Source organism: Bufo gargarizans, chromosome 3, assembly GCF_014858855.1.
Source record: "Bufo gargarizans isolate SCDJY-AF-19 chromosome 3, ASM1485885v1, whole genome shotgun sequence".
NCBI lineage: Eukaryota > Metazoa > Chordata > Amphibia > Anura > Bufonidae > Bufo > Bufo gargarizans.
In genome coordinates, this window is record NC_058082.1 from 552471321 (window position 1) to 552492485 (window position 21165).

The following is a 21165-nucleotide window of genomic DNA, read 5'->3' on the forward strand; positions in this document are numbered from 1 at the left end:
GGGGATGATGGCACTGGGGGGGAACGAAGGGTGTTGGGGACTGATGAGTTTTCATAAAGGAAAACAGACTATTAATTATTTTTTTCTTATTAGATTACTCGATTAATCTTAAAAAATTATCGATAGAATACTCGATTTCTAAAATAATCGTTTACTGCAGCCCTATAATTCACATTACAAACACTTTCTCAATAACAGAACAATACACTACTCCGAAAAAGTTCTGGATATTTGGCTTGTGCGTGAGATTTCAAGATTACCCTAAAATGCCCTCTAACCTTTACATGAGAACTTAATGTGACCTTCTGTAACCTTTTGAATGCACATGTCCAACTGCTCAATGTTTCAGGACTTTTTGCACAACTTGCTGTTCTCTAATAAGGAGCTTAACGGCAACATTCACACCAGGTGTTTGATCCATGAATCGCCCAATAAATTTCATGGTTCCATTAGAATTGGTATTAAATAGTCCTCCTCATCATGCTGCTCACATTGTGACATCATGAGACCAAGACGACACCTAACAATTGATGAGCAGGACCTCGCCATTGTGAGGCTTCAAGCAGGATGTTCTCAGATGGAAGTGGTCCCTGAGCTTAAAGCGTCACAGAGAGTCCTCAGCAGGTTGTATCAGAGATACAGAGACTGGAAGAGTCACAGAAAGGCAGAGAAATGGACGCGGAGAAGTCAAGGAGAGCGCTCAGCATCAGCCATGGTTGTCACCAGACGAGCCTTTGGTGGTGGTGGTGTCACAGTGCGGGCAGGTGTGTCTAGTCAATACAGAACTGCCTTACACTTTGTGAATGGTCCAGTGACAGCCCAGACTACTTTCCATAAATTTCACATGAAAGGCAGTGAAACCATATGTCCTCCATACCAACGTAACAGGAACTGTGAGAGCAAACATACACCAGATGGGTATATAAGGGTCCACATCCGTTCCGCAATTTGAATTCTCTATGGGGCAGGAATGGATGCGGACAGCACACAATGTGCTCTCCACATCCGCATTTCCAGTGCGCTCCCTCGATGTTCCGGTCCGCGGCTCCGGAAAAGAATAGAACATGTCCTATTCTTGTCCGAAATTGCGGACAAGAATAGGCAGTTCTATGGGGGTGCCGGCCGGGTGTACTGCGGATCAGCAATACACTACGGATGTGTGAATGGACCCAAACTGTAAATTACTCAGGTATAACTGCTTCTTCAGTGCATACAATTAAGTAATGAGAAACCGAAATTCTGTAATCAGCCCTTTATATGGTACTGACCTTAGACGAGGAGTCCGACATGTACACCTGCCCAGCACTGCTGCCATGTCCTCAGGACCTACAGAAAAAACATAAAAAACAACATTGAGTGAAGAAAGGAAAGCTTCATGTAAACAATTCTGAGAACACAGAGCCGATACTGAGGAACTCTTTTTTAATTTTATACAAAAATACAAAAACTTTGCCATAAAATTTCCAAACAAGATATAAAACAAGGTACAAACCGGATTCCAAAAAAGTTGGGACACTATACAAATCGTGAATAAATACTGAATGCAATGATGTGGAGGCGCCAACTTCTAATATTTTATTCAGAATAGAACATAAATCACGGAACAAAAGTTTAAACTGAGAAAATGGACCATTTTAAGGGAAAAATATGTTGAATCAGAATTTCATGGTGTCAACAAATCCCCAAAAAGTTGGGACAAGGCCATTTTCACCACTGTGTGGCATCTCCCCTTCTTCTTACAACACTCAACAGACGTCTGGGGACCGAGGAGACCAGTTTCTCAGGGTTAGAAATAGGAATGCTCTCCCATTCTTGTCTGATACCGGCCTCTAACTGTTCCATCGTCTTGGGCCTTCTTTGTTGCACCTTCCTCTTTATGATGCGCCAAATGTTCTCTATAGGTGAAAGATCTGGACTGCAGACCGGCCATTTCAGTGCCCGGATCCTTCTCCTACGCAGCCATGATGTTGTGATTGATGCAGAATGTGGTCTGGCATTATCTTGATGAAAAATGCAGGGTCTTCCCTGAAAGAGATGACGTCTGGATGGAGCAGATGTTGTTCTAGAACCTGAATATATTTTTCTGCATTGATGGTGCCTTTCCAGACATGCAAGCTGCCCATGCCACACGCACTCATGCCACCCCATACCATCAGAGATGCAGGCTTCTGAACTGAGCGTTGATAACAACTTGGGTTGTCCTTGTCCTCTTTGGTCCGGATGACATGGCGTCCCAGATTTCCAAAAAGAACTTTGAATCGTGACTCGTCTGACCACAGAACAGTCTTCCATTTTGCCGCACTCCATTGTAAATGATCCCTGGCCCAGTGAAAACGCCTGAGCTTGTGGATCTTGCTTAGAAATGGCTTCTTCTTTGCACTGTAGAGTTTCAGCTGGCAACGGCGGATGGCACGGTGGATGGTGGTCACTGACAATGGTTTCTGGAAGTATTCCTGAGCCCATTCTGGGATTTCCTTTACAGTAGCATTCCTGTTTGTGGTGCAGTGTCGTTTAGGATCACGGGCATCCAGTATGGTTTTACGGCCTTGACCCTTACGCACAGAGATTGTTCCAGATTCTCGGAAGCTTCGGATGATGTTCTGCACAGTTGATGATGATAGATGCAAAGTCTTTGCAATGTTTCGCTGGGTAACACCTTTCTGATATTGCTCCACTATCTTTCTGCGCAACATTGTGGGAATTGGTGATCCTCTACCCATCTTGGCTTCTGAGAGACACGGCCGCTCTGAGAAGCTCTTTATACCCAATCATGTTGCCAATTGACCTAATTAGTGTTATTTGGTCTTCCAGCTCTTCGTTATGCTCAAATTTACTTTTTCCAGCCTCTTATTGCTACTTGTCCCAACTTTTTGGGGATTTGTTGACACCGTGAAAATTTGAATCAACGTATTTTTCCTTTAAAATGATACATTTACTCGGATTAAACGTTTGATCCGTCATCTACGTTCTATTACAAATAAAATATTGACATTTGCCATCTCCACATCATTGCATTCAGTTTTTATTCAAGTTTTGTATAGTGTCCCAACTTTTTTGGAATCCGGTTTGTATAAAGTATATACACTTACCCCACTGGCCCAGCTCCATGCATACTATCTCATTCATACCTACTAAAAAGAGAAAATGAAACCTAGCCTAATGTAAACATCCGATCCGGCTGAACCCCGACTATATACAAATTTATACAAATTGTTTATAACAGAAAATAAATGACAACTTGTCACAATAAATAATCATAATAAAAATATCAAATAACAATTATATATATTTTTTTATATATACATACATACACACTTTTTTTTATTATTATTATTTTTTGGATTATTCAAGGGTCTTGGCATATATACAGTAAACGGGTCAAAGGAGAGACCCCATCTTATATCAAACCCCAGGCCAACCCCTTACATATAAATTCATTCCAGACGCCTACATTTCGCTTACTATCTGTGCTGCACCATTACAGCATCCTGCCGAGCACGCCAAGTATTAGACCAGTGTATTGATGAGCAAAGGTCCCTTAAGGTAATATTGTAAAGATCAATGGAAGAGTCCGACCGGAGAGTTGTATAAGGACGTAATAAAGTGCGGCTCACGTCCTGGATCATTACTCCGGAGACACGGAGAAAACCATTAAAGGAACAGAATGCTGAAATTGTATTGACAAAGAGGAAAAGCCCATTGATGTTTCCACTCTGAACATTTCAGTTACAAAGTGTCCGGCACAATAAGCTGATCCCACTGCTTGGACCACTGGTGTTATATTGAACGCTATGAAGGACCCGGCAAGAAATGTTCACTTCCTCGTCAGCGCCACCACAGGAGAAACAATGCATTACACACAGTCAGCATAATGCACAGTTGTGTCCACTCCAAGGAACGCCAGACCCCACCATCACTAATGTAGAACTTCCACTAGGTTACAGATTTGGATTACTAAAATCTGACGAGTCCTTTAAGAACTTCTTCATAAGAGAAAACCCATTCCCAGAAGAATCACTGGAGACTTCAGAGAAGCCACTGGAACTATATCATTGTACATCATAATTATTGTAGACATTTTGTTAAGGGGAAGACAAGTTCCCCCGCGGAGAGGTTCTGCAGTGTGAGGCGCTTCCAAAAAATATTGTGGCTCCTTCTCCTCAAATAGCTTATTGGAGGAGAACCAGCAGATTACATGGGGACAAGGGAGGCACTGGGGGCAGGCGAAAGGGGGTCCTGCAGAACTCAGGAGCCCATACTGTAGGGATTCCTGTGCTGCCACCATTCAGCCTCCAGACAAACCGATGACTTCCTGCACTGGGTGATTGTATTAGACAAGACTGTGTCCTGACTAGAAGACCGGAGCCTCTCATCATCCAGATGTCAACTAATAACCGTATTCTCAATTATGTGTCATCATTACTAAATATAAAGACAAGAATGTTATTACATATACATAATGTGACGGATGTAATGTACATACACAGTGTCTGCACCAGCAGAATAGTGAGTGCAGCTCTGGAGTATAATACAGGATGTAACTCAGGATCAGTGCAGGATAAGTAATGTATGTACACAGTGACTGCACCGGCAGAATAGTGAGTGCAGCTCTGGAGTATAATACAGGATGTAACTGAGGATCAGTACAGGATAAGTAATGTATGTACACAGTGACTGCACCAGCAGAATAGTGAGTGCAGCTCTGGAGTATAATACAGGATGTAACTCAGGATCAGTACAGGATAAGTAATGTATGTACACAGTGACTGCACCGGCAGAATAGTGAGTGCAGCTCTGGAGTATAATACAGGATGTAACTGAGGATCAGTACAGGATAAGTAATGTATGTACACAGTGACTGCACCAGCAGAATAGTGAGTGCAGCTCTGGAGTATAATACAGGATGTAACTCAGGATCAGTACAGGATAAGTAATGTATGTACACAGTGACTGCACCAGCAGAATAGTGAGTGCAGCTCTGGAGTATAATACAGGATGTAACTCAGGATCAGTACAGGATAAGTAATGTATGTACACAGTGACTGCACCAGCAGAATAGTGAGTGCAGCTCTGGAGTATAACACAGGATGTAACTCAGGATCAGTACAGGATAAGTAATGTATGTACACAGTGACTGCACCAGCAGAATAGTGAGTGCAGCTCTGGAGTATAATACAGGATGTAACTCAGGATCAGTACAGGATAAGTAATGTATGTACACAGTGACTGCACCAGCAGAATAGTGAGCGCAGCTCTGGAGTATAATACAGGGTGTAACTCAGGATCAGTACAGGATATGTAATGTATGTACACAGTGACTGCACCAGCAGAATAGTGAGTGCAGCTCTGGAGTATAATACAGGGTGTAACTCAGGATCAATACAGGATAAGTAATGTATGTACACAGTGACTGCACCAGCAGAATAGCGAGTGCAGCTCTGGAGTATAATACAGGATGTAACTCAGGAGCAGTACAGGATAAGTAATGTATGTACACAGTACCTGCACCAGCAGAATAGTGAGTGCAGCTCTGGAGTATAATACAGGATGTAACTCAGGATCAGTACAGGATAAGTAATGTATGTACACAGTGACTGCACCAGCAGAATAGTGAGTGCAGCTCTGGAGTATAATACAGGATGTAACTCAGGATCAGTACAGGATAAGTAATGTATGTACACAGTGACTGCACCAGCAGAATAGTGAGTGCAGCTCTGGAGTATAATACAGGATGTAACTCAGGATCAGTACAGGATAAGTAATGTATGTACACAGTGACTGCACCAGCAGAATAGTGAGTGCAGCTCTGGAGTATAACACAGGATGTAACTCAGGATCAGTACAGGATAAGTAATGTATGTACACAGTGACTGCACCAGCAGAATAGTGAGTGCAGCTCTGGAGTATAATACAGGATGTAACTCAGGATCAGTACAGGATAAGTAATGTATGTACACAGTGACTGCACCAGCAGAATAGTGAGCGCAGCTCTGGAGTATAATACAGGGTGTAACTCAGGATCAGTACAGGATATGTAATGTATGTACACAGTGACTGCACCAGCAGAATAGTGAGTGCAGCTCTGGAGTATAATACAGGATGTAACTCAGGATCAGTACAGGATAAGTAATGTATGTACACAGTGACTGCACCAGCAGAATAGTGAGTGCAGCTCTGGAGTATAACACAGGATGTAACTCAGGATCAGTACAGGATAAGTAATGTATGTACACAGTGACTGCACCAGCAGAATAGTGAGTGCAGCTCTGGAGTATAATACAGGATGTAACTCAGGATCAGTACAGGATAAGTAATGTATGTACACAGTGACTGCACCAGCAGAATAGTGAGTCGCAGCTCTGGAGTATAATACAGGGTGTAACTCAGGATCAGTACAGGATATGTAATGTATGTACACAGTGACTGCACCAGCAGAATAGTGAGTGCAGCTCTGGAGTATAATACAGGATGTAACTCAGGATCAGTACAGGATAAGTAATGTATGTACACAGTGACTGCACCAGCAGAATAGCGAGTGCAGCTCTGGAGTATAATACAGGATGTAACTCAGGATCAGTACAGGATAAGTAATGTATGTACACAGTGACTGCACCAGCAGAATAGTGAGTGCAGCTCTGGAGTATAATACAGGATGTAACTCAGGATCAGTACAGGATAAGTAATGTATGTACACAGTGACTGCACCAGCAGAATAGTGAGTGCAGCTCTGGAGTATAATACAGGATGTAACTCAGGATCAGTACAGGATAAGTAATGTATGTACACAGTGACTGCACCAGCAGAATAGTGAGTGCAGCTCTGGAGTATAATACAGGATGTAACTCAGGATCAGTACAGGATAAGTAATGTATGTACACAGTGACTGCACCAGCAGAATAGTGAGTGCAGCTCTGGAGTATAATACAGGATGTAACTCAGGATCAGTACAGGATAAGTAATGTATGTACACAGTGACTGCACCAGCAGAATAGTGAGTGCAGCTCTGGAGTATAATACAGGATGTAACTCAGGATCAGTACAGGATAAGTAATGTATGTACACAGTGACTGCACCAGCAGAATAGTGAGTGCAGCTCTGGAGTATAATACAGGATGTAACTCAGGATCAGTACAGGATAAGTAATGTATGTACACAGTGACTGCACCAGCAGAATAGTGAGTGCAGCTCTGGAGTATAATACAGGATGTAACTCAGGATCAGTACAGGATAAGTAATGTATGTACACAGTGACTGCACCAGCAGAATAGTGAGTGCAGCTCTGGAGTATAATACAGGATGTAACTCAGGATCAGTACAGGATAAGTAATGTATGTACACAGTGACTGCACCAGCAGAATAGTGAGTGCAGCTCTGGAGTATAATACAGGATGTAACTCAGGATCAGTACAGGATAAGTAATGTATGTACACAGTGACTGCACCAGCAGAATAGTGAGTGCAGCTCTGGAGTATAATACAGGATGTAACTCAGGATCAGTACAGGATAAGTAATGTATGTACACAGTGACTGCACCAGCAGAATAGTGAGTGCAGCTCTGGAGTATAATACAGGATGTAACTCAGGATCAGTACAGGATAAGTAATGTATGTACACAGTGACTGCACCAGCAGAATAGTGAGTGCAGCTCTGGAGTATAATACAGGATGTAACTCAGGATCAGTACAGGATAAGTAATGTATGTACACAGTGACTGCACCAGCAGAATAGTGAGTGCAGCTCTGGAGTATAATACAGGATGTAACTCAGGATCAGTACAGGATAAGTAATGTATGTACACAGTGACTGCACCAGCAGAATAGTGAGTGCAGCTCTGGAGTATAATACAGGATGTAACTCAGGATCAGTACAGGATAAGTAATGTATGTACACAGTGACTGCACCAGCAGAATAGTGAGTGCAGCTCTGGAGTATAATACAGGATGTAACTCAGGATCAGTACAGGATAAGTAATGTATGTACACAGTGACTGCACCAGCAGAATAGTGAGTGCAGCTCTGGAGTATAATACAGGATGTAACTCAGGATCAGTACAGGATAAGTAATGTATGTACACAGTGACTGCACCAGCAGAATAGTGAGTGCAGCTCTGGAGTATAATACAGGATGTAACTCAGGATCAGTACAGGATAAGTAATGTATGTACACAGTGACTGCACCAGCAGAATAGTGAGTGCAGCTCTGGAGTATAATACAGGATGTAACTCAGGATCAGTACAGGATAAGTAATGTATGTACACAGTGACTGCACCAGCAGAATAGTGAGTGCAGCTCTGGAGTATAATACAGGATGTAACTCAGGATCAGTACAGGATAAGTAATGTATGTACACAGTGACTGCACCAGCAGAATAGTGAGTGCAGCTCTGGAGTATAATACAGGATGTAACTCAGGATCAGTACAGGATAAGTAATGTATGTACACAGTGACTGCACCAGCAGAATAGTGAGTGCAGCTCTGGAGTATAATACAGGATGTAACTCAGGATCAGTACAGGATAAGTAATGTATGTACACAGTGACTGCACCAGCAGAATAGTGAGTGCAGCTCTGGAGTATAATACAGGATGTAACTCAGGATCAGTACAGGATAAGTAATGTATGTACACAGTGACTGCACCAGCAGAATAGTGAGTGCAGCTCTGGAGTATAATACAGGATGTAACTCAGGATCAGTACAGGATAAGTAATGTATGTACACAGTGACTGCACCAGCAGAATAGTGAGTGCAGCTCTGGAGTATAATACAGGATGTAACTCAGGATCAGTACAGGATAAGTAATGTATGTACACAGTGACTGCACCAGCAGAATAGTGAGTGCAGCTCTGGAGTATAATACAGGATGTAACTCAGGATCAGTACAGGATAAGTAATGTATGTACACAGTGACTGCCACCAGCAGAATAGTGAGTGCAGCTCTGGAGTATAATACAGGATGTAACTCAGGATCAGTACAGGATAAGTAATGTATGTACACAGTGACTGCACCAGCAGAATAGTGAGTGCAGCTCTGGAGTATAATACAGGATGTAACTCAGGATCAGTACAGGATAAGTAATGTATGTACACAGTGACTGCACCAGCAGAATAGTGAGTGCAGCTCTGGAGTATAATACAGGATGTAACTCAGGATCAGTACAGGATAAGTAATGTATGTACACAGTGACTGCACCAGCAGAATAGTGAGTGCAGCTCTGGAGTATAATACAGGATGTAACTCAGGATCAGTACAGGATAAGTAATGTATGTACACAGTGACTGCACCAGCAGAATAGTGAGTGCAGCTCTGGAGTATAATACAGGATGTAACTCAGGATCAGTACAGGATAAGTAATGTATGTACACAGTGACTGCACCAGCAGAATAGTGAGTGCAGCTCTGGAGTATAATACAGGATGTAACTCAGGATCAGTACAGGATAAGTAATGTATGTACACAGTGACTGCACCAGCAGAATAGTGAGTGCAGCTCTGGAGTATAATACAGGATGTAACTCAGGATCAGTACAGGATAAGTAATGTATGTACACAGTGACTGCACCAGCAGAATAGTGAGTGCAGCTCTGGAGTATAATACAGGATGTAACTCAGGATCAGTACAGGATAAGTAATGTATGTACACAGTGACTGCACCAGCAGAATAGTGAGTGCAGCTCTGGAGTATAATACAGGATGTAACTCAGGATCAGTACAGGATAAGTAATGTATGTACACAGTGACTGCACCAGCAGAATAGTGAGTGCAGCTCTGGAGTATAATACAGGATGTAACTCAGGATCAGTACAGGATAAGTAATGTATGTACACAGTGACTGCACCAGCAGAATAGTGAGTGCAGCTCTGGAGTATAATACAGGATGTAACTCAGGATCAGTACAGGATAAGTAATGTATGTACACAGTGACTGCACCAGCAGAATAGTGAGTGCAGCTCTGGAGTATAATACAGGATGTAACTCAGGATCAGTACAGGATAAGTAATGTATGTACACAGTGACTGCACCAGCAGAATAGTGAGTGCAGCTCTGGAGTATAATACAGGATGTAACTCAGGATCAGTACAGGATAAGTAATGTATGTACACAGTGACTGCACCAGCAGAATAGTGAGTGCAGCTCTGGAGTATAATACAGGATGTAACTCAGGATCAGTACAGGATAAGTAATGTATGTACACAGTGACTGCACCAGCAGAATAGTGAGTGCAGCTCTGGAGTATAATACAGGATGTAACTCAGGATCAGTACAGGATAAGTAATGTATGTACACAGTGACTGCACCAGCAGAATAGTGAGTGCAGCTCTGGAGTATAATACAGGATGTAACTCAGGATCAGTACAGGATAAGTAATGTATGTACACAGTGACTGCACCAGCAGAATAGTGAGTGCAGCTCTGGAGTATAATACAGGATGTAACTCAGGATCAGTACAGGATAAGTAATGTATGTACACAGTGACTGCACCAGCAGAATAGTGAGTGCAGCTCTGGAGTATAATACAGGATGTAACTCAGGATCAGTACAGGATAAGTAATGTATGTACACAGTGACTGCACCAGCAGAATAGTGAGTGCAGCTCTGGAGTATAATACAGGATGTAACTCAGGATCAGTACAGGATAAGTAATGTATGTACACAGTGACTGCACCAGCAGAATAGTGAGTGCAGCTCTGGAGTATAATACAGGATGTAACTCAGGATCAGTACAGGATAAGTAATGTATGTACACAGTGACTGCACCAGCAGAATAGTGAGTGCAGCTCTGGAGTATAATACAGGATGTAACTCAGGATCAGTACAGGATAAGTAATGTATGTACACAGTGACTGCACCAGCAGAATAGTGAGTGCAGCTCTGGAGTATAATACAGGATGTAACTCAGGATCAGTACAGGATAAGTAATGTATGTACACAGTGACTGCACCAGCAGAATAGTGAGTGCAGCTCTGGAGTATAATACAGGATATAACTCAGGATCAGTACAGGATAAGTAATGTATGTACACAGTGACTGCACCAGCAGAATAGTGAGTGCAGCTCTGGAGTATAATACAGGATGTAACTCAGGATCAGTACAGGATAAGTAATGTATGTACACAGTGACTGCACCAGGCAGAATAGTGAGTGCAGCTCTGGAGTATAATACAGGATGTAACTCAGGATCAGTACAGGATAAGTAATGTATGTACACAGTGACTGCACCAGCAGAATAGTGAGTGCAGCTCTGGAGTATAATGCAGGATGTAACTCAGGATCAGTACAGGATAAGTAATGTATGTACACAGTGACTGCACCAGCAGAATAGTGAGTGCAGCTCTGGAGTATAAATACAGGATGTAACTCAGGATCAGTACAGGATAAGTAATGTATGTACACAGTGACTGCACCAGCAGAATAGTGAGTGCAGCTCTGGAGTATAATACAGGATGTAACTCAGGATCAGTACAGGATAAGTAATGTATGTGCACAGTGACTGTACCAGCAGAATAGTGAGTGCAGCTCTGGAGTATAATACAGGATGTAACTCAGGATCAGTACAGGATAAGTAATGTATGTACACAGTGACTGCACCAGCAGAATAGTGAGTGCAGCTCTGGAGTATAATACAGGATGTAACTCAGGATCAGTACAGGATAAGTAATGTATGTACACAGTGACTGCACCAGCAGAATAGTGAGTGCAGCTCTGGAGTATAATACAGGATGTAACTCAGGATCAGTACAGGATAAGTAATGTATGTACACAGTGACTGCACCAGCAGAATAGTGAGTGCAGCTCTGGAGTATAATACAGGATGTAACTCAGGATCAGTACAGGATAAGTAATGTATGTACACAGTGACTGCACCAGCAGAATAGTGAGTGCAGCTCTGGAGTATAATACAGGATGTAACTCAGGATCAGTACAGGATAAGTAATGTATGTACACAGTGACTGCACCAGCAGAATAGTGAGTGCAGCTCTGGAGTATAATACAGGATGTAACTCAGGATCAGTACAGGATAAGTAATGTATGTACACAGTGACTGCACCAGCAGAATAGTGAGTGCAGCTCTGGAGTATAATACAGGATGTAACTCAGGATCAGTACAGGATAAGTAATGTATGTACACAGTGACTGCACCAGCAGAATAGTGAGTGCAGCTCTGGAGTATAATACAGGATGTAACTCAGGATCAGTACAGGATAAGTAATGTATGTACACAGTGACTGCCACCAGCAGAATAGTGAGTGCAGCTCTGGAGTATAATACAGGATGTAACTCAGGATCAGTACAGGATAAGTAATGTATGTACACAGTGACTGCACCAGCAGAATAGTGAGTGCAGCTCTGGAGTATAATACAGGATGTAACTCAGGATCAGTACAGGATAAGTAATGTATGTACACAGTGACTGCACCAGCAGAATAGTGAGTGCAGCTCTGGAGTATAATACAGGATGTAACTCAGGATCAGTACAGGATAAGTAATGTATGTACACAGTGACTGCACCAGCAGAATAGTGAGTGCAGCTCTGGAGTATAATACAGGATGTAACTCAGGATCAGTACAGGATAAGTAATGTATGTACACAGTGACTGCACCAGCAGAATAGTGAGTGCAGCTCTGGAGTATAATACAGGATGTAACTCAGGATCAGTACAGGATAAGTAATGTATGTACACAGTGACTGCACCGGCAGAATAGTGAGTGCAGCTCTGGAGTATAATACAGGATGTAACTCAGGATCAGTACAGGATAAGTAATGTATGTACACAGTGACTGCACCAGCAGAATAGTGAGTGCAGCTCTGGAGTATAATGCAGGATGTAACTCAGGATCAGTACAGGATAAGTAATGTATGTACACAGTGACTGCACCAGCAGAATAGTGAGTGCAGCTCTGGAGTAAAATACAGGATGTAACTCAGGATCAGTACAGGATAAGTAATGTATGTACACAGTGACTGCACCAGCAGAATAGTGAGTGCAGCTCTGGAGTATAATACAGGATGTAACTCAGGATCAGTACAGGATAAGTAATGTATGTGCACAGTGACTGTACCAGCAGAATAGTGAGTGCAGCTCTGGAGTATAATACAGGATGTAACTCAGGATCAGTACAGGATAAGTAATGTATGTACACAGTGACTGCACCAGCAGAATAGTGAGTGCAGCTCTGGAGTATAATACAGGATGTAACTCAGGATCAGTACAGGATAAGTAATGTATGTACACAGTGACTGCACCAGCAGAATAGTGAGTGCAGCTCTGGAGTATAATACAGGATGTAACTCAGGATCAGTACAGGATAAGTAATGTATGTACACAGTGACTGCACCAGCAGAATAGTGAGTGCAGCTCTGGAGTATAATACAGGATGTAACGCAGGATCAGTACAGGATAAGTAATGTATGTACACAGTCACTCCACCAGCAGAATAGTGAGTGCAGCTCTGGAGTATAATACAGGATGTAACTCAGGATCAGTACAGGATAAGTAATGTATGTACACAGTGACTGCACCAGCAGAATAGTGAGTGCAGCTCTGGAGTATAATACAGGATATAACTCAGGATCAGTACAGGATAAGTAATGTATGTACACAGTGACTGCACCAGCAGAATAGTGAGTGCAGCTCTGGAGTATAATACAGGATGTAACTCAGGATCAGTACAGGATAAGTAATGTATGTACACAGTGACTGCACCGGCAGAATAGTGAGTGCAGCTCTGGAGTATAATACAGGATGTAACTCAGGATCAGTACAGGATAAGTAATGTATGTACACAGTGACTGCACCAGCAGAATAGTGAGTGCAGCTCTGGAGTATAATGCAGGATGTAACTCAGGATCAGTACAGGATAAGTAATGTATGTACACAGTGACTGCACCAGCAGAATAGTGAGTGCAGCTCTGGAGTAAAATACAGGATGTAACTCAGGATCAGTACAGGATAAGTAATGTATGTACACAGTGACTGCACCAGCAGAATAGTGAGTGCAGCTCTGGAGTATAATACAGGATGTAACTCAGGATCAGTACAGGATAAGTAATGTATGTGCACAGTGACTGTACCAGCAGAATAGTGAGTGCAGCTCTGGAGTATAATACAGGATGTAACTCAGGATCAGTACAGGATAAGTAATGTATGTACACAGTGACTGCACCAGCAGAATAGTGAGTGCAGCTCTGGAGTATAATACAGGATGTAACTCAGGATCAGTACAGGATAAGTAATGTATGTACACAGTGACTGCACCAGCAGAATAGTGAGTGCAGCTCTGGAGTATAATACAGGATGTAACTCAGGATCAGTACAGGATAAGTAATGTATGTACACAGTGACTGCACCAGCAGAATAGTGAGTGCAGCTCTGGAGTATAATACAGGATGTAACGCAGGATCAGTACAGGATAAGTAATGTATGTACACAGTGACTGCACCAGCAGAACTTGTTTTCCATTGTGTTGCCCATTTTTTTTCCTTATTGGACCCATAACATAAGCATAAGAGTGAGCATGGTGATGATGATGATGATGATGGAAATATATCGCACTATATAAATATTAATAATCCGATTATTTCACCAGGATGAGATTGCCCGGCACAGGTGGGGGTCTTGGGGTCCTATTTACCGCCCTATCCCTGGGAGCAGGTGGCGGACGGTAATTGTGATGGAGCGTTAAGTGTTTGCCCTTCCACAAGCTTCGATTGTTTTCTGTCAGACATAATAGATCCGTTATTTACTCTGCTAATGATGAGGGCTTTCAGAAGCGGTTACATGGCGGGGTGTAATCTAGCTGGAGGGGGTGGGGGGTTAATACATTCACATAGGGTCAGGTCACCTCATTAAATCACATTGTGTTCTCTGGTTAATAGCTGCTTACATTAGCAGATACTCTTTCCACACACCAGTAAGGGGCGACCATTAACCCTGTGATGTCCACAACCAGTGTCGGACTGGGGTACCAATGTAGCCGATTCTGGGGGCCCACCTTAGGGCTCCTGCACACAAACTTTTTTTTTTTTCCGTGTCCGTACCATTATTTTTTTTTTGAGGCCTGTATGTGAAACCGTTCACTAAAAACGGAAATGACTCTGTGTCTGTCTGTCCACATGGTCGTTACGCAAAATGATAGAACACGTCCTATTGCTGTCGCCATTACAGACAGGATAGGACGGTTCTGTCAGAGGCCGTTCTGTTCCGCATAATGTGGAATGCACACACCCGGTATCCATGTTTTGCGGATCCGCAATTTTCGGACTGCAAAACATCCAACGGCCGTGTTCATGAGCCCTTACAGTGATAACAGATGAAGTATGATGGCGGACAGTCACAGCAACACGCGCAGACATACAGTCATGTGAAAAAATTAGGACACCCTTTGAAAGCATGTGGTTTTTGTAACATTTTTAATAAAAGGTTATTTCATCTCCGTTTCAACAATACAGAGAGATTAAAGTAATCCAACTAAACAAAGAAAACTGAAGAAAAGTCTTTTCAAGATCTTCTGTAAATGTCATTCTACAAAAATGCCTATTCTAACTGAGGAAAAAGATAGGACACCCTCACATGTATTCCCTCTTAAATTGGCTCAGATCTCACAGAGGTATATCACACCAGGTGCACATAATTAGTAGATCGTTACTCTGCATGTTGAATGAGGCTTGCCCTATTTAAACCTCAGACATTTAGTTTGGTGTGCTCCTGACTGTTGAAGTGAGAGTGAGCACCATGGTGAGAGCAAAAGAGCTGTCAGAGGACTTCAGAAAAAAGATTGTAGCAGCCTATGAGTCTGGGAAGGGATTTAAAAAGATCTCAAAAGATTTTGAAATCAGCCATTCCACTGTCCGGAAGATAGTCTACAAGTGGAGGGCTTTCAAAACAACTGCCAACATGCCCAGGACTGGTCGCCCCAGCAAGTTCACACCAAGAGCAGACCGCAAGATGCTAAAAGAGGTCTCCAAAAACCCTAAAGTGTCATCTCGAGAACTACAGCAGGCTCTGGCTACTGTTGATGTAGAAGTACATGCCTCTACAATCAGAAAGAGACTGTACAAGTTTAACTTGCATGGGAGGTGTGCAAGGAGGAAACCTTTGCTTTCCAAGAGAAACATTGAGGCCAGACTGACATTTGCCAGAGATAAAGTTGACAAAGACCAGGACTTCTGGAATAATGTTCTTTGGACAGATGAGTCCAAAATTGAATTATTTGGACACAACAGCAGAGGACATGTTTGGCGTAAACCAAACACAGCATTCCAAGAAAAGAACCTCATACCAACTGTGAAGCATGGAGGTGGAAGTGTCATGGTTTGGGGCTGCTTTGCTGCAGCAGGACCTGGTCAGCTCACCATCATAGAATCCACGATGAATTCTACTGTGTATCAGAAGGTGCTTGAAGAACATGTGAGACCATCAGTTAGAAAATTAAAGCTGAAGCGGAACTGGACCATGCAACATGACAATGACCCAAAACATACTAGTAAATCAACCAAAGATTGGCTGAAAAAGAAGAAATGGAGAGTCCTGGAATGGCCAAGTCAAAGTCCAGATTTGAATCCCATTGAGATGCTGTGGGGTGACTTGAAAAGGGCTGTACGTGCAAGAAACCCCTCAAACATCTCACAGCTGAAAAAGTTCTGCATTGAGGAGTGGGGTAAAATTTCCTCAGACCGATGTCGAAGACTGGTAGATGGCTACAAGAACCGTCTCACTGCAGTTATTTCAGCCAAAGGAGGTAACACTCGCTATTAGGGGCAAGGGTGTCCTATCTTTTTCCTCAGTTAGAATAGGCATTTTTGTAGAATGACATTTACAGAAGATCTTGAAAAGACTTTTCTTCAGTTTTCTTTGTTTAGTTGGATTACTTTAATCTCTCTGTATTGTTGAAACGGAGATGAAATAACCTTTTATTAAAAATGTTACAAAAAACCACATGCTTTCAAAGGGTGTCCTAATTTTTTCACATGACTGTACATGTGGCAGAATGTCGGCTACTCTCACACTTGCAGTAGCCGGCGGGGGAACAGCCTGCCGCATCCATGCTAAGACTAGCCCACCGTGCCGCCAGTAGTTTTTGTCTCGTTTGCCGTGCTGCGGCTGGACAACATTATAGTGAATGGGGCCGGAGCGGCTAGCTGAGCTAGCGTAAGCACGGATCCAGTGGGGGAACAGCCTGCCGGACTCTGCTACCGCAAGTGAGAAAGCAGCCTTACCCGTATGTGGATATCCTGCTCTTAAGACACATGCAGCTCCTATCACACATAGGAAACATACAATGCACGCACCAAGACATGTATCCCGAACCCTATGAAGTGCAGCACAAGGGGCGGCCTCACTTCAGTAAGCGGCATTTATCATGCAGCTAATACAAGTCACTTACTAATGTATTGTGATTCTCCATGTTGCTTCTTTTGCTGGCTGGATTCATTTTTCCATCGCATTATACCCTGCTCGTTTCCATGGTTACAACCACCCTGCAATCCAGCAGTGGTGGTCGTGCTTGCACACTATAGGTAAAAGCGTCAGCCTCTCTGGTGGCCGGGACTATGGGAGCACTGGTGCTTTATCCTATAGTGTGCAAGCACGACCACCACTGATGGAGTGCAGGGTGGTCTGTAACCATGGAAACGAGCAGGGTATAATGCGATGGAAAAATGAATCCAGCCAGCAAAGGAAGCAATATGGAGAATAACAATATATTAGTAAGTAGCTTGTAGTAACTTTCTCTACATGATAAATCCGACTTACTGAAGTGAGAGAACCCCTTTAAGACCACGTTCCCTTGATCATGGGAGTCAGACACCTGTCATGTCATAGCTGTTGGACCTTTTCATATTCCCTATCCTTAAAGGTTTCCTTTGGGTGTAAAAATTTTTTTTATAAAAATTTAAAATCTGGCCCAAAATATGTTTAACACTAAAATAGAAATGCTCGTCTGTTAAAGGGCCGGTGTCCACTTTTCTAGTTATCCTCTATCCACAGGATCGGGGATAACTAAGTGATCCGTAGGGGTCTGAACTCTGGAGCCCCCACTGATGCCCCTTCTTGACTGAGGGGCAGGTGGAGCATATGCCCTGCAGCTCCATCCATTCTCTATGGGGTCGCCGGAGATGGCGGAGTACAGCGCTGGCTATTTCCAGTGGTCCCAAAGAGAATGGAGCAGCAGGGCGTATGTGTGGCCTGCCAGACCATAAAAAAGGGGGACCCGTTCCTGGGATCAGTAGGGGTCGCAGGTCATAACCTTTAACAAAGCCCAAGCAAAGGCGCTAGAGGAGCAACGTGAGCAAAGGGCACAAACGGAGGCATTAGGGTCGCCTGAGACGGGGTAATAGTGGGGAAGCTGGAGCAGGGGTAACTGGAGAAGAGGCAATATTAGGGGTGCTTTTAGAGTGGGAGCATTGGGGGGGCATCTGGAGCTGGGGCACTTATGGGGCTGCACCTAAAGCAGAGGCATTGGGGGGGTCGCACCTAGGGCAGAGTCCCCCCAATGCCACTCTGAACTCTGCAGAGAGCAGCACACATACACAGATCTGAGTCTGCTATAAACAAATCCCCTATTTTCCCCCTTACAGTCTCCTACAGCTCACTACTGTCACACACCTGAGAAATCAGCCCAGCACCGCAGAGGAGTCCTTCTCCCAAGTAACCACAGTTTTTTGACAGCAGGGAGGGCAGGAGGATGTCCAGACATATTCTCTCCTCCTTCACTGCCAGCAGCCCTAGAAGTCTAGAAGATACAGCAGGGCTTCCTGTACAATGTACACCAGTAGGAGGCTGCATTACTGTGTGATACTGCCACCTAGAGGTTACACTTAGAGATGAGCGAATTTCATATTTTGAAATTCGTTCACGGTTCGTGCACTCACTTGAGCATCGGAGCAGTTCATGCTCCGATGCTCTCCTTTACCCTGCGCTGAATCGCGCAGGGCAAAGGCATTTTCAGGAGTTCCGGTGACGTATCTCCTTAGAGCTGCCAGGCGGAGGCTTCCACCCAGCAGTGAGCCCGGTGACGTCACCGGCACTGATGGCCGGGCTTTAGCGCTGCTCTAGCCTGTAAAACGGCTAGGGCATCGCTAAAGCCCGCCCATTAGAGTCGGTGACGTCACCGAACACACTGCCGAACTAAAGCCTCCGCCCAGCAGTGTGTTATTGTAAATAAGAGCCCTTGCCCTGCTAACATCAGGGGGGTGTCTGGGTGATATTATAGGTATGTTCGGGTTCAGCTCTGAACCCGGACAAACCCTTTAACCTGTAGAAAGGCAATGTTCTCTGACCGAGCGATGGTCTCAATGCCAGAAGCCTCAACAATCGCTGGTATGAGCAGGGCCAGGCTAACTGAAGCATGTTACAAGACATTGGACCACATTCTTCAGGTAGGACCGCACTAGTATGCTTACCCTGGGGGGTGTAGGTTGCAGATGGAGGAGGATAGACATGTCATGACCATAACAGGCTACAGCTATTTTTTATGGTAGTCAAGAGGGTAATGGCTTTAATTATGTGATCTAGGGTAGTAGAACGAAAAAAGACAAGATCTCTGGTGGTCTATGACAGCGAAGAAGTTAAGGTCAGTATCCCTAGTGGTCTAGGGCATTGAGGAAGTTAAACTCAGCATCCTTTGTGGTTTAGGTCATTGAAAAAGTTAATGCCAACATCCCTGATGTTCCAGGGCAGTGAAGAAGTTAATATCAGCATCCCTGGTGGTCTAGGACAGAGATGACTGCAAGGATGCGATACGGCAGCCACCCAGCTGTCTCTGCCACCCAGAAGATGCGGTGTCACAGTGCCCAATGGTCTCCAAGTCACAAGTGAAGCAATGCAGGGTGTGATTGATGTCCATTAAAGAGGAACATCACCCTTTTCTAATATTGTTATAGAGAACCACTTGAGATTCGGTATGGTTCAGATTTGCCGAATTTTTGAAAAATTGCGGTTCGGACCCGAAACGATTTTGGTCAAACCAAAGTTGCTCCAATTTCCCTGAATATTGGCAGATAACACCCTCTAGTCTCCTAGGACTCTTAATATTGAGGAAAACTTGTTATCTCTTTTCATTTATTTTTGATGAATTTTTTTATTTTGCTGTGTCCATGAAGGATGATATAGATATGGTGGGAGGGTGTCAAAAGGACCTGGCCATGTTGTTGGGGTGCTGCCTCTCCACTGCTGCAAAAAACATTAAACCAGTGGACCGCGAAAGACATGTACTGTCCTTGCCGTAACAGCTGCTCCAGGTGTCCACCATGGAGTGCAGCATGCCGCACAGCGAGAATCCTAAGAAGTGGCCCACGTTGTCTGCCACGTGAGTACAAGGCACTACTACAATGGTACTGTAGCGAGTGCACCTCCAGCAACGTGGCCAGGTGGGGGTTCAGCTTGTAAACGGGCGAATTTTTTTTATGGCCAAACATTCCGTTACAGATGTCTCACGATTGAGCCGAGGACAAGGAGGGGTCCTAGCAGGAGAAGCAGAAGGTGATGATGATGATGAGAAAGATTCTGTATTGCTTGGGGGTGTGGGTTGGCTGCCAAAAGAGGACCAGGAGAAGGAAGACAGACTTGTTCCAACTGGGAATGCTGGTCAGTTGTATTTTCCCAAAGGATCCGGTGATGCCACCTCACGTGCTGCAATAGACCTCTGGTACCTATGATTGTGTTTGAATAGCCACAGCTTATTTTAATCCTGCATATCTTGCACACGGCTGTGGTTTTGTGTGCCTGCCTTGTGGAGTAGAAGCGCCATACAGGAGTTGCTCGCACAGATCTACAGGCAGCCAAACTCAGCTTATATCTGGCACGTTTTGGGCCTAACCCACCCACAGTGTCAGCTGCATCACCAGATCCTGAAGCAGATGTGGCTCTGGCTGCTCTTTGGGAGGTACGTTGTCTCTGCTCTTCCACTGCCGCCGCCACCATTCGTCTACACTGATGTTTCTCCAATACACAATCGTCATCGGAGTCCTCAGCCTCCCTGCCGCTTTTATCAGACTTTGAGATATCATGGTGGGCTTCTGGGCCCCCCTCCCCTGCTCTGCATATTTCCCGACTGCCACCATCAATGTCGTGGCTACAGGTTGTCACTATTACCACCACCATCAACAGGTATGCATGGGGTCACCCACCTCCTCCACAACCTCCTCCTCAGGGCAGCCCAAACGGTGAGGG

At 44.0% G+C, this 21165-nt stretch overlaps 1 protein-coding gene across 1 annotated transcript in view; it reads right to left on the minus strand.

Annotated features, from left to right (window-relative positions):
* Positions 1 to 21165, minus strand: part of CASR (calcium sensing receptor) — a 165777-nt gene that overhangs the window by 138380 nt on the left and 6232 nt on the right. The window contains exon 2 of the mRNA XM_044284124.1: positions 1269 to 1326. The gene's annotated coding sequence lies outside the window, so the exon portion shown is untranslated. The remainder of the gene's footprint in view (positions 1 to 1268; positions 1327 to 21165) is intronic.